Here is a 23,789-nt window from a genome sequence, read left to right as displayed (position 1 = left end):
ATACCATATTCCCTTATTTTACAGCTCAGGGGCCATCAAGAACAGAAATTTAAGTACTAGGAATTGGGGAGGACAAGAGTAAAATACTCCCTTCTGTACATGACAGAATCACTGCACTCATGAACTCACAGCAGCTGTGGTTGCCTGAACAAGACCTGCACTGGATGAAGCCAGTCAACATTTCTGTATGGAAGAGAGGAAAGCTCAGGGGCTCCTACCAGTAACTGAGCAGCTGTCGATAGTTGGTGGCAGCTGGAGTAAGCTTTTGCTAAGCTGACCATTCTCCAGTGAATGACTCCACATCCATGAGAATACAGCAGGACAAACTGTGCTGATGGGTTATTAAAAAAGAGAACATGAAGTTGGAGGAGGATTGGCAGATCTTGGAGGAGACAGGGGAGGAGTGTCAGTGAGTAGGATCAAAATACAATGTATTCATGCATGAAATTCTCCGAGAATTAATAATATAAATTTTAAATTTTTTAAAATTTCTAATTCAAAAATTTTAGAGAATTTCATACAATATATTTTGATAATGTTCTTTTCCCTTCCCCAACTACTCCCAGATCCCACCCTCCAGCCCCGCCCCCACCCCTTCCTACTCACCTGACTTCATTTTCTTTCTTGTTCATAAAAAAAAAATCTAAGACAACAACAACAAAAGTGCGCGCACACACACACACACACAAAACAAACATGGAATCTGGGCCGGGCGGTGGTGGTGCATGCCTTTAATCCCAGCACTCAGGAGGCAGAGGCAGGTGGATCTTTGTGAGTTCGAGGCCAGCCTGGTCTACAGAGTGAGTTCCAGGACAGGCTCCAAAGCTACAGAGAAAAACCCTGTCTCAAAAAAATGGAGTCTGGTTTGTGTTGGCCAACTACTCTTGGGTATGGGACCTGTCTTGAAGTGTTGTTATATACAATTCAGTCCACTGAAGAAAACTCATTTTTCCTCTTCTAGAAGCTAACAATTACAAATAGTTTCTTGACTGGATGGGAATGTGCCCACTTCCCCTCCTCAGTGCTGGAATCCTGTCTGGCTTGAACTTGTGCAGTCTTGTGCATGCAGTCACGGGCTTTGTGAATTCATATGTACATCACCCCTGTTGTATCTGGAAGACAAGTTTCCTTGGAATCATCCACCACCTCCAGCCCTAACAGTCTTTCACCTCTTTCATTCAGATCCCTGAGCCTTAAGGGGAGGTATGTGGTAAAGACATCCCATAATTCTGAACTATTTGCACATTGTTCTCTTGTGAGTCTCTATTAATTACCATCAACTTCACTGATGAGGGCTGAGTAATGCACTGATCTATGGGATATATCATTAAGAGTTGTTTTATTACTATGTCCATTTAGCAGAATAAAAGTAGTAGGTTTTCCCCTGAGCCCATGACCTATCTAATTTCATGACACTGGCCTCATTAACAATATCAGGTGTGTGTTCCATCTCATGGAGCAGACCTTAAATTCCACCAGAAAGTGGTGGGTTTCACCTTTACTATTTAGGCCACTATTACACCAATGGGCATATTTTGCAAGCAGGTCACTGTTAAAACTCACAGGGTTCATAGCTGGGTGAGGTTGAGGATTGTTTTTCTTCTTTGTGCATGTACAGCACATTCCAGTACGATGGATGCTAATCATCAGTAGGGGTGAAGCTTCCAGCTGAGTACCTGCTTAATTCCCCTTGTCTATGACAGAAGTGTGTGTTGTCTTCAGCAAGAGGATCTTACTGTCAGGCTGTGGAGGGTAACCAATAACATCGGTAATAACCTGTAATGCTTGGATGGGATGGATCTATCTGGTCCTTTTGGCAAACAGTCCCCCCAAAATGTAACGCATTCTTGGGATTAGGGTTTTATTTGGTAGCATATGAGTCTAGTTGTGGGATTGTCCGTTACACTGCGTGACAACATCATTTAAACTCTTTTTTATAGGTATAAATTTTAAGAAGTTTCCAAAAGGAAAAGAGAAAAATATTCAGCTAGAAAAGTACTCAAATGGGGTAAAAGTTATACAGTTCCCATATTTGAAGTGATGTCAGTTTGTAGATTCAAGACATTGAGTAAACAGTAAGCAGAATAAAATCAGATAAATCCATTCCAAGACACATTGAAATTAAATGTGTGAAATATGAAGACAAAGGAAAACTCCTAAAAGCAGCAAGAGAGAAATTACCCTTCAATGACAGCAGCTTTTTCTTCAGAATTATGTACCAGGGAATTGGCACAATGTTTTTCAAACCTTGAAAGCAAAAATTTGTCAAGTCAAAATTTGGTACTCAGTGATACCCAGTGTACATCCTTCTTAGCCTCATTCTCAAATGAAGGAAAAGTAGGAGACTGTTGCCCAGTACCAGGCTAAAAGAATGGCTGGGAGAATTTTTCCAAACAGAAAGAGAACAATAAGCCTTGGGATATGAGGAAGGAAAGAATTCAGTAAGAAAAAGAATAGGTAGCTGGCCAGTGGTGGCACATGTTTTGATCTCAGCACTCAAGGCCAGCCTGGTCTGCAGAGCGAGTTCCAGGACAGCCAGGACTACAGAGAGAAACCCTGTCTCCAAACCTAAAATAAGAAAGAGAGAGAGAGACAGAGAGAGAGAGAGAGAGAGAGAGAGAGAGAGAGAGAGAGAGAGAGAGAGAGAGAGAGAGAGAGAGAGAGAGAGAGAGAGAGAGAGAGAGAGAGAGAGAGAGAGAGAGAGAGAATACAGAAAGAAAGAAAGAAAGAAAGAAAGAAAGAAAGAAAGAAAGAAAGAAAGAAAGAAAGAAAGAAAGAAAAGGAGGGAGAAAGGAAGAGGTTAAATGTAACAATTTTCCTTTTCCTCCTAGTTTCACTAGATTTGGCTTGATGACTAGAACAAAACTAACACTGATTGTGTTCAGCATTTGAGAAGTATAAAAAAGAGCTAGGGTTTCCAAACTGGAAACCGTTCAACTTCCTTCTTCCGTGTCCCTGGCCCTAAGAGGTTCCATTACCTCCCAGTGTCATCATCGGCTGCCAATCTTCAACACATGGGCCTTGTCAGGGAAGATCCTAATCACAGCAAAGACTGTGAGGAAAATATAAATGAAAGCCCCAGAGAGGTATCGCCATTAGAGAAGCTAAACGCGACACCACCAAATGCAGACAAGGATGTGGAGAGGCAGGGTTGTTCATACATTGCCAGTCAGGCTGGGAAATGGTTAAGTCACTCTGGAGAACATGACAGTTGCTTTAAAAAATTAAGGGGACCAGGCACAGTGGCACATGCTTTAAACCCAGCACTCAGGAGGCTGGGGAAAGTGGATCTCTGTGAGTTCAAGGCCAGCCTGGTCTACATAGGGAGTTCCAGGCCATCCAGGGCTAGGTTGTGAGACCCTGTCTCAAAAAACAAAATAAAAAGTAAACCTGCACTTGTCAATGTGAATAAAAATTGTTATCCTAGAAAAGCTGAATGCTCACCATTTATATAAAGACCTACATGTAAAAAATCATAATTTTTTATAACAGAAAAACAATGGAAAGAACCTACATGTCTTCCTGAGGCAAACGGTTGAACAAATGGCTGCATCACACCATGGACCATGGTTCTCCACAGTAAAAAAAGTAGCAAACTATTACACAGGGAGCAACTGGACTAAGTAATAGTCAGTCCCCCAAACTGCACACTGTATAATGCTTCTTAAAATAGAAAAATTATAAAAAGAGGAATTTGAGCAGAGAAATGGATGAGGGCCACAGTAGTGATTCTTGCAGCCTGGAAAAGTCATTTCTACTTTGTTATTCACAACAGGACTGCAAGTGAGCAGCAGACAGTAGGTAGCTGCTGGCCTCTCTCTTCAGTATCCTATAGATTTGTCAGATTTTCCAATGGGAGAATCTGGGTAAAGGGCATAAGGATAACATATTATTTGTAACAATTATATGTGAATCTACAATTATCTGAAAATTTAAAAAGATTTATTTATTTTTTAACAAGTTCATATATGTATGCAATACACTCTTCCACACTCACCAAATGCTGCCGCATGGAGACTTGCACACTGGCACTGCTTAGAATAAACTTTTCAACACAAACAGCAACACATTGAAAATCGTATGGCATCTATCACAGTCTCTCTTACTAGGGATATACTGAAAATGATGTGTCACATTCAAGATCAAGAATTATTAAGATATAAGAAGCAATTTACATACCAGTGCATGTAATCTTGTCTTGTATATTTAAAATAAAACATGCATGTGGCACACAGGTGGGTGCATTTGTACATGTTCTATAAACATGTTACTATATTGGAAAGCCTTGGCAGGTGCTCTCAGATCTCACAAGCAATGCCATTCCTCTGAGATTGTGGGGGTGGAGGGGTTGAGGGGTGGAGGGGTCATGATGCAGAGTTTGCAGCATCAAAACAGAACTTGCAGGTTTATTTTATATACTTTTAGAAAATAGATTCTTTTCTCATAATTATATCCTGATTTCAGTCTTCCCTCCCTCTACTCTTCCCAGTTCCTCCCCACTTCCCACCCCATCTGGATCCACTCATTAGAAAGGAATAGGTTTCTAAGAGATGCCAACCAAACCTAACAAAGTGAAATATAATAAGATAAAACAAGATCATCACATCTAAGTTGGACAAGGCAAACCAACAGAAGGAGAAGAGCACAAAGGAAGGCTCAAGAATCAAATACCCACTCATTCACACTCCCAGGAGTTCCACAGAAAACACTACACTTGAAGCCATCACATATATGTGCAGAGGACCTGGTGCAGACCTGTGCAGGTCCTGTGTTTGCGGCTTCAGTCTCTGAGTTCATATAAACTTTGCTCAGTTGGTTTAGAAGGTCTTGTTTCCCTGTTGTCCTCCATCCCCTCTGACTCTTACACTTTTTCTGCCTCCTCTTCTGCAGGGTTCCCTGAACTCTGAGGAGAGGGATTTGATGGAGATCTCCAATTTAAGTCTGAGTGTTTCAAAGTATATCTAGGTCTTTCTGTCTGTCTGTCTGTCTGTCTGTCCGTCTCTCTCTGTATCTCTCTCTGTATCTCTCTCTGTATCTCTCTCTGTATCTCTGTCTGTCTCTCTCTGTATCTCTCTCTCTGTCTCTCTGTCTCTCTGTCTCTCTCTCTCTCTCTGCACATTATCTGGCTGTGGGTCTCTGTATTTGTTCCCTTCTGCTGCAAGAGGAAGCTTCTCTGATGATGATTGAATAAGGTACTGATCTATGAGTACAACTGAATGTCATTAGGAGTCATTTTATCTCTATAATTTTTTAAAGTTTTTCAAGACAGGGTTTCCCTGTAGCTTTGGAGGCTGCCCTGGAAACTTGCTCTGTAGACCAGGCTGACCTCAAATTCACATAATCCACCTGCCTCTGCCTTCCAAGTGCTGGGATTAAAGGTGTGAGCCACCACCACCTGACATTATCTCTATGATTTTTAAAGACTGTAGTATTTGATTTTACCCTGGATCTCTGTGAGCTATCTAGTCTCTGGTTTTTGGTCACCCAAGCAGTGTAGGGTAAGGGCTCCATTTCAAGGGGTGGACCTTAAGTCAAATCAGACATTGGTTGGTTACTTCCAAAAGCTTTGTGCCACCATTGCCCTAGCACATTTTCAGTCAGTCAGGACAGAGTGTAGATCAAAGGGTTTGTGGTTGGGTTGGTGCTTACATTTCCCTTTTGGTAGCCTCCCACACTAAAGACACTAGAACATAAGGGTGAAGTTTTTATTTAGACACCAGCTTGACTTCTTAATGTTCAATGAGTTTTGTGGTTGTTGTCTTCAGCAATGGTACTTTGCTGTTAGTTTTTTGGGTTTTTTGTTTTGTTTTGTTTTGTTTTGTTTTAGCTAAACCTACTGTCTGGCAATAACCTGAGTTGTTTGGGGGATTTTCATGGGACACCGTTAGCCAACAAATCAATTGGATATAACCCAGACCCAGTAGTGGGAGCTTCGTTTGGTAACAGGAGGTGGCCAGCCAGGACTCTCTCTCTTTCCCATTATTTGAAGACTTCATTAGGATCACCTTCATGGAGAAGGGGAAGGGACAAGATCTCCTGAGCAAATTTGGAACATGGGGGCAAGGGAGAGGGAGCTAGGAGAAAGAGAAGGGGAGACGAGGAGGGAGCAAGAAGGTTGAGTTGGGGGAAGAATAGAGGAGAGCAGGATGAGAGATACCATAATAGAGGGAGACATTATAGGTTTAAAGAGAAATCTGGCACTAGGGAAATGTCCAGAGACCTACAAGGATGACACCAACTAACAATCTAAGCAATCATGGAGAGGTTACCTTAAATGTCCTTCCCAGAGAATGAGATTGGTGACTACCTTATATGCCATCCTAGAATCTTCATCCAGCAGCTGATGGAAATAGAAGCAGAGACCAATAGCTAAACACTGAACTGAACTCCTGGAATCCAGTTGCAGAGAGGGAGGAGTCATGAGAAAAGGGGTCAAGACTAGGCTGGAGAAACAGCTTACCAGAACAAGGGGGAGCTCATGGACTCCAGACTGATAGCTGGGCAACGAGCATAGGACTGATCCAGACCCCCTGAATGTGGGCATCAATGAGGAGGCCTCGGCAATCTATGGGGCTTCTGGTAGTGGATCTGTATTTATCCCTAGCATACAAGTGGACTTTGGGAGCCCATTCCACATAGAGGGATACTCTCTCAGCCTAGACACATGGGGGAGGGCCTAAACCTTGCTTCAAAGGATATAACAAACTTTGAAGATCCCCCATGGAAGGCCTCACCCTCCCTGGGGAGCAGAAGAGGAACGAGATAGGGAGTTAGTGGGGGTCAGGGGAGGAGGGGAGGGAGAGGGAACTGGAATTGACATGTGAAACAAGCTTGTCTCTAATTTAAATAAAAAATAGGGGGAAAAAGGATCACCTTCATATATTTTTGGAAGCTTCCACTATGCTAAGTTCCCATACCACCCCCTTAAATGCCCACCAATTCTAGCTGTATCTCCCCACATTCCCTCACCTCCCCACTTGATCTTCCTAGTCCCCCTTGTCCCAGTATTTCCCCCTCTCAGGGAGATCCATGTACCCCCCCCAGTCCCTTCCTCTATACCCAAACTCTCTGGGTCTACAGATCATAGCTTGGTTATCATTTACTTAACAGCTAATATCCTCATATAAGTGGATACATATCATATTTATCTTTCTGGATTACCTCATTGAGGATGATTTTTTCTACTGCTTGAAGATTGTATAATAGCCATCTATTTCCTCTATAATTTTTCAAGTATGAAGAGATAATAGGCCAAGAGAGGCAGCCAACTTACCCAGCCCACAAAAATCACCCAACCCTATTGAAATATACTAGAGCAGTATTAAATGTGAGGAGAATGTTCATCAGAAGCAGGCGAATCTAGTTTCATAACAAAGGGAGAAGGCAGAACATATTTTGGCCATGTTCACCGGAGATGCCCTGAACAGATGTCACAGTGATCTTCCCACTGTCCCAGCTGTCTAAGGCCTGCAGGGTCTTCCTAACCTCCACCATCACTCTCTTCTTTTATCCTGGCTTTCCCGAGTTGTCCATGGGAAAGAAGAGTGTGATCACCATGAGGCAGCCGCAGGACAAGACGTGCAGGTGTGGCTGGATTGTGCTTTACTGCCTACTAATCTCATAGATGGAGACAGGTATGTGTTGATTAGAAGAACCAAGCGTGCCATAGACTATCTGAAATCACATCTGCCCCACAGATTTCAACCTGGACTGTGTCCGATCCCTCTGTGCCTCGTTGCCAGTACAGATAAAGTGTCCACCATAGCTTTGATGGTAAGAGCAAACTAGTAATATACCAAGTGCGTGGGTTGGGGTGTTTGTGTGTTCATTTTCTGTAGTAGTAGCCAGCATCCTGTCTTCTTGTCTCGGGATATAACGGGAATGAAGCCAGGGTTTCCCTTCCCTCTCTGAAACTGGCGGGCAGTTTGCTGTGGTGGGATGCCTCAGCTAGGAATGCTTTCAGCTGCAAGAGTTCCAAGAAAAGCAGCTTAAACAAAAAAGGTTTCGCTGCCATTCATAGCGAGACTGCATGCAAGCAGGCTGTAGATAGCTGTAGGACCGGAGTCTGCAGTTTGGCCAGTCAGAGCGTTGTCTTAGAAAGTACCTAACTTTTCCTGCACATGTTCTCCTCGTAGTCCCTATGTGGGTGACGCAGCTTCTGCTACCATCATGGCCATCTTCAATGTAAGAAGAAAAGAGATGGAGAGGACCTGGAAATGCCAGCTATACTTGGTTCTTTGTCAAGAGAACAAGCCTTCCCAAAATCTCCCAGCTAACTGGCACCTAGCTGCTATGAGCCTCTTTTACTAAGCCTGTATAATTTGCCTACAGTGGGTTTAAGAAAAGCGAGGAATATGGGCAAACTTTGGCTTCAATAGTGCAGATTGCAAGGCAAAGGAGATTGGGAGTATCCCTGTAGAATGGACTCCTATTTTCTTGATCCAATTAAGAAATCTGAGAGATTGGTAGTGGGAGTGGGGCATGGAGTTCTCCAAATACTTCTCAGCATAAGTTCATCAGTATGTCCCTGCTCATTTCTCAGGGTGGGGGGTCCACCCATAAAGAAGCCCACCTGCTGAGACGCAGTTAGAAATGGGAGGAGCCAGCTGTGGGTCCAGCTGGGAGTTCACACTCCCTTGGGGACATAGCAAGTCTGATTGCCATGCTGACCAAATGGGAGGGTGGGAGATCCAACCTCCAGTTGCTGCCTGTCAAGCCCTGCTCATAGCACAGCTATCCTCTGGGGCTGGTGGAAGTTGCTGGAGGCCATCAAACTGTTCATTTCCTCCTAGGTCATTCAACCTGTTCTCCATCTTCTGTGCTCCCAGGAGCCCTGGGTGGCCAGCCTGAGGTTAGGGGCCCAGTGCATACTGCCACCACCTCCTTTCACATCCGCCAGGCAGCTGAACTGATGCTATCTAGTTCCTGAGACCCCGCAGTGAACTCAGACCCCAGATAGTCTCTCTCGATAAAGCCTGGCCCCTTTTCATCTCTTAACAAACATCAAACCCTGGCTGAGGCTCAAACTTGTGGCTGGGGACCAACTCCTGGCTCAAAATCTGGGCTGCTTTCCTGAAGCAACCTGATCTGCAGGGGATGGTGGGAGAGAGGAGGAGAGTGTGGTAAACTGAGGACACAGACCAGAGGCCTCCTGCTTTGCTCTCACCTATGCAAAGCCACCATATTTGGGGATGGCGCCCATCACAGCACCCAGGCTCTGGATGCAGATGCTTCTGCTGCTGTTGCCCCATGTGTGGCATTTCCATGCTCCACACCATCCTCAGCCTTGGGAAAGGATGACTCACTTATCCCTGAGCTTGTGGAAAACACCCCTTTAACACATTTGCAATGATGAATACAATAATACCTTTCCCAGGAGGCCAAAGAAAAAATGAAAATACACTTTGTCAAGATGTCCAGGCCTGGGCCACCTGTGTCCCCCAAAACATGTCCAGGCCTGAGGCACCTGTGTCTCCTCAAGAGCTTCCTGAGGTCCAGATGCCCTGATTTCACAGCCAGCACAAGTTAGTCTTTTTCCTTGACCTCCAGGGACTCTGTTCCCATGGTCCTCCCCCACTTCTGAGCTCTGTGTGTCCCGCTGTTCCATAAGGTCTTTTTGTTAGCCTTCAAAGACACTGCCATTTCCTGTCTTTGAACACCCAATGCCTGTCCCTTCCCTTCAGCTGCACCTCATTGCTTTGCTCCTCTTGATGGCAAAACTGCTCCAAAGATAGAGTCTATCTGTTTGGATTTACCCCTTGAACTTTCTGCAAGGCTCCATGACACCCTCAGGGCATCTAACTGTATCTGAATTCATGATGGCTCTCACTGGCTATTTAGTCATTTTCCTTGAATTAGCATCCTCCCCCAAATTCTAGGTACCAAGGCCCTCATCTTCTTCTCCCTTCTGGTATTTACTCCATATCATCCTCCAAGCCTCCCTTTAGCCACAGTCTAAAGACTCTCCAGGTTCTCTGACTCCTTCATCTTCTACATCAAGGCTAGATAGGCTCCCTGGGCCCCTATGAACCCCAATATCCAGGACTCTCCTAAACCTGCCTGCCATCACTTTTTACTTTAATGTAAAATGAACCTCTTCCGTCACACCCCTATGGTGTACTCTGAGGTCTCCTTTTAAAGTAAATCTCATATCTCTGTCACTTCTACTGCTACCCACTCCCCACTCAACCCATCTGGATGCCTGAATTGTTCACTTGCCCAAACTCCTAAAGATTCCAATTTCAAGGTGAAGCAGGAATGCTAATGGACCTCCCCTTCTTCCTCTCCCTTGCTCATCCCTTTTAATCCATTCCAGTCACCCTATCTCCTCAGAACTCTTCAAAATGCATCTCCAAATCACACAAGCCCCAGGGCCCCATTGCTCCCTCTCTCCTTATTCAGTTATCTTTTCAAGTAACCCCATCCCGCCACTCTTTTAAACTGCACTCCAACACTGGAAGTGTTGGGTAACAGAACAAACACCCAACAATATTTATTACCTCGATGTCTGTGGGTCAACAAATCTGAGCCTAACTTAACTGTTCCTCCGCTCAGGGTGAACCTTGGCAACCAGGACCCATCAACCCTATATATAGCATGAACAAGTGGGAAGATGGGGAATTACCAAGAGGGCCTGAGGAGGTGGGTCAGCGAGTGAAGGGCTTGCTAGACGTGCATGAGGATGACCTGAGCTTGGATGCTCTGCACTCACGTAATCTCTGGACATTTGTGCATACCTATAACCTCAGCACTGAAGGGCAGAGACAGACAGACACTGACAGCTTGCTGATCAGCCAGTCTAGTCAAAACAAGAAGCTGGAGACCAACCACAGAGTGACCTGTCTCAAAAACAAGGTGGAAAGTAATCTAGGAAGACATCCAGTGTTGACTTCCTCCTATGCTTGCACAAACATGCGCACCTAAACAAACAAGTTCATACCATACCACACATACACACATGAGAGAGAGAGAGAGAGAGAGAGAGAGAGAGAGAGAAGAAAGGGAAGAGAATGAGGAGGTAGAGGAGGAAGAGGAAGAGAAGGAGAAAAGGGGGATGGGGAGGAGGATTAGAAAGAAATGTCAGGAGTTGGGGAGATTTTGCCTAAACCAGTGTGTCAGGTTTGTCACTGAGGACAGGCCAGGGTGATCATACAGGCCATCTAGGGTGTGACAGAAGTTGAGGAACCCAGTTAAACCTCTGATGGGAGATGTCATTCTGTAAATATGTCTCTCTTATTGGTTAATAAATAAAGCACTGTTTGGCCAATGAGGCAGAATGATAGGTGGGACTAGGAGACAAGGAGGATTCTGGGAAGTGTAGGCAGAGAGGAGTTGTCATGTGATTCCCTGGAAGAGAGGATGCAATTCAGGTGTTCTCTGGTAAGAGAAGATCATGTAGATACACATAGATTAATAGTTATGGGTTAATAATTAAGGCAGAGCTAGCCAATAAGAAGCCCTAGTCAGTGGCCAACAGAATTATATTAATATAAATCTCTGAGTGTTCATTTGGAGCTGACACAGTTGTAGGACCAGGCTAGCAGGAAACAGTGCTCGTAACAAAATGGCACACCAATGCTCTACTAACTGAGCTAGCCAGGTGGGCAAATTATGTGGAAATAAACACCGCTGTGACTCAAAGCTTTGGGCTACTTTCCACAGGCACGCCTCCACAAATCCACAGCAGGCAAAGAGCACAGCGAAGTACTGGCTTTTCCTAGGACAGGTCACAGAACTAACTGTGCAGCAAACTCAGCAACCAGAACAAAATGCAAAAGCCGCGGGCTGTACAGCCAGCCACATGGTGGTCGCAGGGACCTACCCAAGCACACATTGGGTGCCAATTGAAGGGGAGGATGTAATGATCTCACTGAACCCAAGATAAATGATAAATGGGTGTTTATTGGGGAACAATTACACAGAGAAATACAAAGAACCACAGAAGCATTTCCCTGTGCTTCCTACCAGATCTGCTGGCCCACCAGAAAGAGTGCACAAAGGAAAGCCACTCTTCAAGCTCCTCTCTTTCCACTTCCATCCATCTAAAACCACACCCAAAGGGGTGTGGTCACCATTACAGGTCCACAGACCAGAAGCCTACAGCTCTCAAGATAGAGAGTTACTGCTAAAACTGTGTCATATCAGAAAGTACACGGGTTCTAGGATACAGTAGGGCAGGATGCCTGAAATTTGGTCAAACAGAAGAAGTAAGGGACACAGAGTTGGGTTGGCCTGTCGTTGGGCAGAATGGTAGGGTGCAGACAGAAAATGGGGTATGGAATATGAACATGTGGAGACCATCTGAACCCACAAGTAAGATTCTGCTGGGTGAGCCTGCACTACTGTGAGCTATCTTAAGGTTGAGTTCTGGAATGTGATACTTATGAGACAAGAAGAGACAAGGAGGAACTCAGTGCATGGACTGAAGAAGGGCAGGGATACTGGTGTGAGGGGAAGGACAGGGAGAGTGATGGAGTGCTCTGGGTTGTCCAGGGCCCATATATTTTGAAAGCCTCCCAGGCATAGGACTTCCAAGAATGTTAATGGGAGTGAATGAGCTGGTCCTTGTCTGTCTTTACAGGCCTTGGAGACAGCTGGAGTGGCTCCCAAGGTTCAGACCCATGGTTTCCATCAAGAACACACAGTGGTAGGAAACTTCATCCAGACACTAGGAAGCATCCCCTTTGCCGGGGCCCTCATGATGCCTTGCAGGTGCTTAGCCATACCCTGCTTCTCCAGGTCCTCCAAGTCATGGCCAATCATAGGTCAGTCTCCATTCTGAGAATGGCCAGGTCCACAGAGAGACCTCACCCCTGTGACCCTGGGATCCCAACCAAGAGCCCCTCAAGAACCTAGCACTGTACTTACTCATGTAGGAGGAGCAAGGACCCTGGAACCCACACTCAGGGGCCCTCATCCCTTAACACACCTTGTGGTGAGGTGGGAAACATTCGTATAACAGGGGAGGCGATGAAGTCAGGTGGACACATTGTGCAAACAAGGGGAAGACCCAGGCTCTATTCTTCTCCATCACATCTGCATATTGACTAGTGTCCTTCCTTCCTATGCTTTTCTTGCTTATTGGGCCTGAAGGGACCCCAGATTGGGGAGTTCTGCCACTTCCACAGACACAGAAAACCATGATGACTGATCATACCCCACTCAACCCCAGTGAAGTGCCCTTACTAATAGACCAATCATCCAGATTTCCCTGATGAAGGTGGACTCAAAGTCCTATGGAGTGGGTAGCCCAAGCACAGTCCAGACATCCCTTTCCATATGTCCTTGATCAGAGCATCTGCCCTGATGACATCACCTCATGCCAGCTACACTATTACTCACAGAATTACAGTCTCCTGAGCAGTTTGATAAGATTTATTAATGCCCCAGGCATGACAAAGTCTCCTTGTGAGTGGGTTACTTCCTGAAGGGGACTCTAGGGACAGCTTCCTACATAGATGGAAGAGTGCTGGCATGGCAATTGGTTCTTGAGGTATTTGTGATTGTTTTCTGTGTGAATGGTTTCTGGCTCAGAGAGAACACTGGTATCTCAGTGGATGGCTTGTACACATGAGTGAAATATAGAGTTAGTTTGAAAGACTTTGTCCCTAATACCTAATAGATATTTGATACCAGTCCTCTTAGAGAGATTCTTGGCCCACAGTATGATGGGTGGCAGTTTCTAAAAATGACTGAACTGTTTCAGTCCCATGTGATCTCCCAGGATCTTGTCATTCCCAAGAAGTGGACCCTGTTTCCTCTTTCTTTAAAACTGAGTCAGCCTTTCTGACTGTGTCACACTGGCTATACACACACACACACACACACACACACACACACACACACACACACACTGACTGTGAGGACTTCTGAGGCTGTGCCCTATAAAATAACATGCTTTTTTCTTAGTAGTTTCATTATGTTAGTTGTATTTTTACTTAAATTGGTTTTTAGTTTTTTCTTTGACAGCTTTATATAGGCATATCATTATTTTCATTCTTTTCAACCACTCTCCCATTGTCCTCCCTCGTCTCCCACTGAAACCCTTTTCCTTCCCTAACTTGTGTGTGTGTGTGTGTGTGTTTGTGTGTGTGTGTGTGTGTGTGTGTGTGAGGGGGCAGGGAGGGCAAGCATGGGCATGAATCACACTGAGTTAATTAGAGTTGCCTGAATGAACACGGGCGGGAGATTATTTACAGGAACATGGGCAACGTGCCAGTGGTTACACCACTGAAGAAGGTGACAGCCCCACTTCCGGCAACCATTCAGTGATAATGAAATGCTGATGGGCCCAATTTTGTGAGGGTCTTTTGTGGGTAACTACAGTGGCAGCACACTTCCATGTTCTTCCGCCTTATGTTTTCCTGTCCTGTCTTCCTAGATATTCTCTCAGCCTTGGAGAGGGCGATGGAGGGCTGAGAACTCCATCATATAACATGCTTTTGATGGCCATGTTGTAAGAAAGCTCAGAGTCTCCTGAAGAGTCCATGCTATGTTCCAGGGAAGGTCCCAGCTGACAGCCAACACCAATCAGATGTTGTCAGATAATGGCAATGTGAGAAGGATTCAGATGGTTCTAGCCCCGGACATCAAGCCACCAGTCCTACGCCAGGCAAAGCCCAGAAGAGTCAAGTAACCCTTATGAGTGATGTCCAAATTGCCCATCCGTGAGCAAAGGAAATGCTGGTGCTATTTTCAGGCACTCCATCTGGGGGCGATTTGTTATGCAGCAATAAGCAAAGGGAACAATGCCCTTGGGTGAGTTCAGGCTTCACTGAGAGTCCAGTGCTTGTACATAACTGTGAGAAAATCCTGGGTGGACACAAGGCCAGATCCTGATGGTATTGAGAGCTCTGCATACTGGTGAGCTCTGACTAGGCGCAAGGGACTTCTGGATCTGGGAGAAGAAGTCTAAGTGTCAAATTTATAATAACAGGAGCTCAGTGACTGTAGTATTAGGAGGGGGTGTGCTACATATGAGAAGCTCTGACTAGGATTTTCTATGTAATGGAAAATGTCTTCATAGCAGTGGAAAGCTATTTATTCACCTCCAGAATTGGGTATCTCTAAGAAGGGCCAATAAAGTCAAAGTTATTCCAAGGTAAGCAGGAGTATGTTATAGAGATTCCCAGAGTCTTCTCCACCTGAGGATAATATGTACACATCCAAAATCTGATTCCATCAAGTTACTCCTGAAAATCAGAGTTTGTGTGGCTGATAGGGATAAACAGGCCCCACACTGAAGAATATTTAGCAGTATCTACAAGGCAGATAGTCATCAGGACAGGTTATACTATTGTAGACCGACAGATCATTGTGTCTAAGAATGTGTTGTATTGTAACGTGAATTCTTCCCGCCAGCCTGGTCCCAGAGCTGCATCAACCCCAAGTGGCACACAGGACACTATATTAATTATAAAGCTGTTAACAGTTTGCTATGGTTTCTTTTCAGCTAGCTCTGACTTAATTATTAACCCATAATTATTAATATATATTTTTGTAAGGACAAAGTCAATGTGCAAACCAAAGACTGTAATGGCCTCTCTTACACCCTGGAGTATACAAAGACAAAAGGAGATTCTGATAAAGAAGCTATTCAAATGGAGTCAGAGTGTTCTTCAAAAAGAAAGCACAGTTCACACTTTTAGGAAAAGAGATGGGCTATGCAGAAGATAAACTCTCCAGTGAGTTTGTTTTCAATAACCCAACATCAAAGGGACTTGTGGCTGTGGTGAAAGCTTCAACATTTGAAACCTCAGGACTCCAAGCTCCAGGAGAGCCAGGATCTACCAGGGAGCTTTCTGAAGAAATCATGGGATTGTCACATGCTCAGAGTTTATAGTTGTATCTTAACATTTGCATCCCCTTTGCTGGGGCCCTCATGATGCCTTGCAGGTGATAGCAATGTAGTAATTCAATTGTTGAACCTTATTAACATTATTTTTTCTTAGAAATTGTATTGTTTCTGCTTTAGATGTTTTAGATTTAAAAAATAAATAAAAGTAACCCTCAAGTTGGATTCCTGTTGAAAGACTTAAAAATAAGACATGGATTGGCGTGAGCAAGTACCACTTAACCTTTGGCATTTTATGGTCAAGTGCTCATAGAATTTCTAAACTGACAAAAGAAGGCTTCAGTAAGCAGAAGACAGAAAAAATGCAGTTAGATGTTGGAGGAATGGCACAGGAAAGGGCCCGATGCTAGCAAGCAAATGTTCCAAAACAAATAAGATATCCTGCCATACAGTAGCGGTGCATGCCTTTAATCACTCAGGAGGCAGAGGCAGGCAGGTCTTTCTGAGTTCAAGGTCTACAGAGCAAGTTCCAGGGCAGCCAGGGCTACACAGAGAAATCCTGTCTCAAAAAAACCAGAAAAAAGACAAAATTAAGATATCCAATAAGCAGTTCAGAACAAGCCAACAAACCATCAATCAACCCAAAAGGGAGGCCTGGGCCCAGAAAGAACTCAGCAGCACCCACCCAAGGAAGCAGCAAGGATGATGAGGCACAAGGAGCCCGTGCTGGTACCTGATGCTGGGGCTGATCCCAGACACTGCTGCGGTGAAAGTGGTCATCCTAGGGGGCTCGCACTGAACTGCCACTCACACTGAACTGCCACTCACACTGCACTGCTGATGCAATCACTTCCACTCCAAAGGGAATAAGGTCATCTATTTTGAACTACATTTGAGTGACTATGGCCTGAGAGAACAGATCTGAGACACCCCAAACGACAAGTTCCACCATGGAAGTGGTCATACAAACTTTTATAGATACAAAACAATTACAGTAATAGATCAATTCATATACCAAACACATTAGTGGGAAGAGCAGGTGGTGAATTATGAAGCAAGTGTGATGGTTTGAATGATATTGCCCCCCCATGGGCTCATAGGGAATAGTACTGCTAGGTGTGGCCTTGATGGAATAGTGTGACCTTGCTGGAGGAAGTGTGTCACTGTGGAGATGCTCTTTGAGGTCTCATACGTTCAAACTAGGCCTAGTGGGGACGTCTCCTTCTGCTGCCTACAGTTCCAGATGTAAAATTCTCAGCTTCTTCTCTAGCGCTGTGTCTGCCTACACGCCGCCCACTATGATGACAATGGATTGAACCTCTGAAACTGTAAGCCAGCCCCAATTAAATGTTTTCCTTTATAGAAATTGCTGTGGTCATGGTGTCTCTTTCACAGTAATAAAACCCTACTTAAGACCGTGGGAAAACTCTGCTGTAGGTTTCATACATTGTCTGATGGCCTTCTTAACTCTTGAGTTGGTAGAAACAATGGGTTTGATGAAAATTCATTCAGAACATTTATCTAGCCATAAAAGGTGTGTTTGATAGATGAGCAGTAATAAAGACATTAAAAAGACTAAAGGTCGTGTAAGATAATTCTGGTTCTTGGCCTGCAACATCCAACACTCTACTCTCAGGAAGTCAGATAAGTCAGTTGTCAGAATCTTCAACATAGATAAGGATTTCTCAAGTAACTTCAATTCAGAAAAGTAAGGCATGAGAAAGAAATAGAGAGACTTGAGTAGAAAAAAAAATCAAATCATTCCTATTTGAGAATGGCATGATTCTATACTTTAAAGACTCAGTTAGAAATCTCCAGTAGCGGAATACAAAGCCAACATGCATAAATCAAATCAGTACCTTTCCTATATGTCAATAATGAACTTGCCAGGAAAGAAGTCAGTGGAAAATCTTGTTCATACTAGCCAAACGAACAAACAAAACACCTATAAATAATCCCGTCTTAGGAGGTGAAGGACCTCCACAAATGAGAAGTTTGAAGCACTGAAGGAAGAAAGTGGTGAAAACAGATGATGGAAAACCCTTCAATGATCATGGATTAGCCAAACTAATATTGTGAAAATAATCTATATTGCTGAAAGCAATATGCAGAGTCAGCACAAAATCTCCATTGAAAATTCAACAACATTTTCACAGACTTAGAAAAAAATCTTGAAATTCATTTGGAAGCACGGAAGATTAAAATATCTAAGATAATTATAAGCAGAAAGAGCCAGAATTTTCACAATCCTGGATCTTAAATTATACTACAGAGCCATAGTAACCACAACAGCGTGGTGCTGGCACAGAAACATGGAACAGAATAAAGAGCCCAGATATAAACACACAGAGATACAGCCATGTAATGTGACAAAGGTGTCAAAAAACATACACTGGAGAAAAATGCCATAAAAGACACTGGGAAAACTGGATTTCCACATGTAGAAAAATGAAACTAGTTCCAGACCTCTCACCTCACATTAAAAACAAAAATCAATTCAAAATGGATCAAAGAACTCAGTGTAAAACTTGAAGATGAAACTTCTAGAGGAAGTCACAGGGAGATGCCGCTAGATACAAGGACTTTCTGTAAAGGACTCCAATAGCACAGGAAATAATCCTAAGAAAGGAGGATCACAGGTTCAAGATTGGACGGGAGAGATGGTTCAGCAGTTAAGATTACTCACTGCTCTTGCAGAGGACCCAGGTTCAATTCCTACCACCTACATGGCAGTTCCAGGAGATCCATTCTTATTATTTCCCTAGGCACCAGGCATGCATATGGTACACATACATACTTGTAGGCAGACATTCATATACATAAAGTTTAAAAAAAGAGTTCTAGATCATTGTTGAATACATAGAGAATTTGAGTCCAGCAGGGTTTAAAAATCTAGAATACTCTGTCTCTGTCTCTGTCTCTGTCTCTGTCTCTGTCTGTCTCTCTCTCTCTCTCTCTCACACACACTCACACACACACACACTCACACACACACACACTCACACACACCATGAAAGCACAAGGGGACTATGAGCAGGGAAGACCAAGTCTAAAGAAAGGGATACAGGAGCAAGAGAGGATGGAAATGAAGCAAAGCAAAACAGGACCAGCCTCTGTCACATGTAGAATTTACATTTAAACATGCACATCTGTGCTCTGTGTGCATGTGAAGGCAAGGAGGAGAGGAGGAGGGCAGTAAGTGCTAAACAGGAGCAAAATATAAATCACATGTAATGCAAGTACCACAACGAAACCCATTATTCTGTGCACTAACTAAAAGAAAAAATGTAAAAGGACTGGTCCTGCATTTAATGCCCAGATCAAGGTCAGAGACTTGAGTACTGGTGGGACACCCACCCACTAGGCTTATGCAGGAGCAGAGATGTTGAGAGCAGGGGGACCTGCAATGCATGGTCTAGATGTGAGGGCTTGGGACTCAACTGCATCATCATAGGCAGCATGTTTAGGTGATGGAAAAACTAACTGCCTGGTTTGATTATCATACACATACTGGAATATCATAATTACTCCAAATATATACACAGTCCTTGTGTGCTAATAAACCCTTGAAAATAAATAAGACTGGCCGGGCGTTGGTGGCGCACGCCTTTAATCCCAGCACTCGGGAGGCAGAGGCAGGCAGATCTCTGTGAGTTCCAGGCCAGCCTGGTCTACAAGAGCTAGTTCCAGGACAGCCTCCAAAGCCACAGAGAAACCCTGTCTCGAAAAACTAAAAAAAAAAAAGAAAAGAAAAGAAAATAAATAAGACTGAATGCCAGATGTGGTGGTACAAAGCTTTAATCCCAACAGAGGCAGGTGGATCTCTAAAGTTGAGGCCAGCTTGATCTGCATAGTTCCAGGACAGCCAACGCTACACAGGGAAACTCTGTCTTGAAAAACCAAAAAAGTGAACGAATGAATGAATGAATGAACGAATAAATAAATAAATAAGATTAGACATACGAATTCTGAGTGAAGACCTGTTCTGACCTCAGGTCCTGTAGGAAGACCAGCATTGGGCAACCTGGCCTGGATGCCTCCCACAGCCCCTGGAAAGGCTTACTAAGAAGGTCCATGGGCCAGGGTACCTGCCAGCTTCAACCAGAGCTCTCCAGAGAGGCTGAGTCAGGGGCAAGGATTAGATGGGTCCCCGACTCCCTCTAGCCTCCAAGCAGCATGCCTGCTCCCTCTGGCCCAACCCAGAGGCAGGCCCAGCTGGTCCCATTTCTCATCCCTATCGATTATTGTGGCAGAAGCCCCTCGAGCAGAATGTAAATCAGTGTCCCTGGGGTATTTAACCTAGGGAGGGTTAGCTGGAGGTGGCATCCCTTATAAGTCCCACATCTGATGTTTTTATATTAATTCCTATAGTGACCAGATTAATTTTGATTCCACTGACTGTTATCTCTTCTTCATTGACTAGGAGACATTTCTCAGAAGTGCGTATCTCAATGAGTATCAGTCATTTAATGGGGTGCTGCCCCTGGCTGCAAGGTTTTCATTAAAGAATGAACATTCCTTTGATCCAAAGACTCGGTCCTTGGAAATAACAATGCACAGGCCAGCCGGAGTCACTGTCACAGCCATCACCACCTGTGGGGGAGGGTGGAAGCTGCTTAGGAATCCACAACCATGGGCACAGGGTGCCCTTCCCCCACCCACATCTGCCTTCTGTTTTACCCATGCGCAGAAATCCGAGTCATCAGGGGATTCAAGTGACCAAGTGACCACACTTGGAAGAGGGACCCTGCCTACCTCCAGAGATGAACATGTCGTCATCAGTCTTTGCTTTGCTCCAGGCATCCCCCGCCTCCCTAAATCAGCACCCCTTTTTTTGAAAACACAGTGAGACTGTTTCTATAGTCCTTTGAAGGCAAAAGGGACGCATTAGCCAGAAATTCCCGAAGTCCAGGACTGTACTTAGTCTCTGGATCTTAGATAGGATAAGGCTCAGATGATGAAAATGATTTGCATCTTTGCTGGTGTAGCATGAGCTTAGACTGGTAAGTGTAAAGGAACAACTTGGGTCTTGGTTAATATGGCCCCCATAAGGCCGGAAGGACAGGTAGAAAGAACCTCAGCACTGCCTGCTAATACAGGTGCCCACAGAGGGCAAAGCAAGGAGGTGTGGGGACTCTAGCAAAGCCAGGGCCGTGGGCACAAATCTTAGGGGCAGAAACTGAAGCCAAAGGAGCTGCAGGAAGGAGGGGCGCAGCACTGCAGGGAGAGCTGGCTGGCCTTACACAAGGGAGCCCCACTCTCTCTCCCGTGCTTCCTGGCACTAGAGCACTGGGTCCCAAATGTGGTCCTGAAACCAACAGCATCTGAAGTCAGAAAGCCTGTGACAAGGGCGCATCCTCTACCACCTGATGTTTGGGGACAAGCCTTCCACTAGCGTGGGAGGACAACGGGTATGGAACAAGAAAGATGTGGTAGTTTGAACAACGCATATTCTCCACAGGCTTGAGTATTTGAGCCGTTGGCCCCCAGTGAGTTGGTGCTGTTTAGAGAGGTTGTGGAGCCTTGCTGGAGCATGTGTGTCACTCAGGGCAGGCTTTCAGAGTTTATAGTCTTGACCCACTTCTAGTATGCAAATAAGGATGTGGCTGGCCAGCTTCCTGCTCCTGCAGTCACACCTGCCACCTACTGTCATGACTTCTCCACCATTATTGACCCTCTCTGGAACTGTAAGCCAAAAAAAAAAGGCTTCCATCTATGAGTTGCCTTGGTCATGGTGTAAAAATAACTGGACAAGGCCCTCAGAGAAAGAATGCACGCTGTTAGAGTTGGATTTTAAGTGATCCCCACGTGCTCATGTGTTGAAAGTGTGGTTCCCTCACTGTGAGGGTCTGATAGATGGGGTCACTGGGAGGCGCCTTTGTAGTTGATACTGGGACACCACAGTCAGGTGAGCAGTCTCCTCTGTCACATGTCTGCTGCTCTAATGGTCTTCCACACGGCAGGTCCCAAAGCAGCTGGGCCAACCTCGGACTGGAGCTTCTGAAACAGTCAACCAGAGCACGACTTCTGCCCTTGCAGCTCATCCGGGAATTTGGCGATAGCAGAGAAAGCTGGTGCTTGTGCCTCCGGTGACCTCACCTGTAAAACAGACCCTGTCACCAGCAGGAGGCGCTGTGCTCCAGACTGAGTCAGGCTCCATACACTTTGTCCGTACTCACCACCCAGGCCGCTAGAGGACAAGGTTCCCAAAGATTTACCTCTCACAGTGAGCTCTCTTGACTCATCCAAAGTCAGGCAAGCGTGATTAGATCCAAAGCCTTTAGGATTTGGAGAATGTTAATACATAACAGTAACACGAACACTGGACGGGCGGTGGTGGCGCACGCCTTTAATCCCAGCACTCAGGAGGCAGAAGCAGGCAGATCTCTGTGAGTTCGAGGCCGGGCTGGACGACAGCCTCCAAAACAATACAGAGAAACCCTGTCTCGTAAAACAAAAAAAAAACAACAAAAACAAAAACAAACAAACAAACAAACAAAAAACAGTAACACGAATACATGAATGACCCAGAGACTGATATTGGGGTTCAAGCTTCAAGCTGAATATCAGAAAAGCAAAGCAGCCGGCCACTAGCTTGTTACCTCTACCACAAGCTGAATGGACGGATCCTGTCTCTACCAGCTCTGTAACCTCTCCTCAGAGTGGCTGGAGAATGAATGCCTCATACTGACTACTGAAGTCTCTGCTTCTATCCTTTATACCCCTCTAATGCTGGGATTAAAGGTGTGTGATCTGTTATTCTTTTAGACTGATTCAATCTCGTATATCCCTGGGTTGCCTTGAACTCAGAGAGATCCATCTACCTCTTTATCCTGAGCCCTAGGATTAAAGGTGTGTACCACCACCTCCTAGCTTCTGACTAGGGATTAAAGATGTGTGCCTGGCTTCTAAGACTTGTGACTGACTTTGCTTTCTGAATCCTCGGGCAAGCTTTAATAAATCGTAAATATCACTACACATAACAAAAGCGAACAAGAAACCTGGCCACACTCCCTCCCCGAGGTTGTGGATCAGTTCTCTGAATCCACACACAATTCCCCAGAGTCCAGAAGACCCATGCATTGCTTAGGGAACTGCTTTTGGATTTGTTGGAAACTGCTTCCAAGACACAATAGGGGTGGAGGTGTTGCTGTGAGTAGTGTGGAAAGAGCCAGCTGCATCCATGGGTCTGAACTCTGCAAGGAAGTCTACAGTGAGGTGGGGGCCAATGAGGGAGGGAGCAGACCTGAGGATGGGGAGAGCCAGGTCCGGTTCAGTTCCAACCCTTCAGCAGCCACTGCCTCGTTTGCTGCCCCAGGAGGCCAGACGGTTGGTCATACATGATCTCATTAATGAGCAGTCTCTGGAGAGCCCCAATGAGGAGTGGAAGACTGGGATTCAGTGAGGTTCTGGAGATCGTCAACCAAGAGTGGAAGACTGGGGTTCAGTGAGGAATCCAAGGCAGCACTTGAGGGCTAGGCTGGGGCTGGGGTGGGGGGCAGCAAAATATCCACAGAAATGGAAAACCTAGGACTGATTTTCTCATTCCCACTGCTGGGCATGCTGAAAACATGGCTTTAGGTATAACAACACACTTGAACAGAAGGCACTCACTAACATCAACATGGAGTCTCTAACTAAATGGTCCTCTAGCTCTTAGGAAGGGGTCCCAGGAAGTAGTAGAAAAACAATCGCCTTCTCTCCTGTTTCCCACCAATGACCTACTAAGAGCTCCCCACCCCCACCCCCATCCTATCCCTGGGCTTCCTCTCCTGTCACATTCCTGTCTGTGTGTTCTCTGCCAGCCAGATCCTGGGTCCATGGAACCCCCCCCCCTGGGCTCCATGACATATTCACCATGCTGCAATGTCAAGTTTACCAGGATCCTACCCTGGAAACTGGCAATAGCACAGGCCATCTGATGGATATTTCTTTGGTGCTTGATACAAATAAAATTTGGGGTGCAACTCAAAAAGAGTACCTACCCTTTCATACA

Source organism: Mesocricetus auratus, unplaced genomic scaffold (genome assembly GCF_017639785.1).
Source record: "Mesocricetus auratus isolate SY011 unplaced genomic scaffold, BCM_Maur_2.0 Super-Scaffold_100676, whole genome shotgun sequence".
Classification (NCBI taxonomy): domain Eukaryota; kingdom Metazoa; phylum Chordata; class Mammalia; order Rodentia; family Cricetidae; genus Mesocricetus; species Mesocricetus auratus.
Note: the sequence above shows the minus strand (reverse complement) of the source record.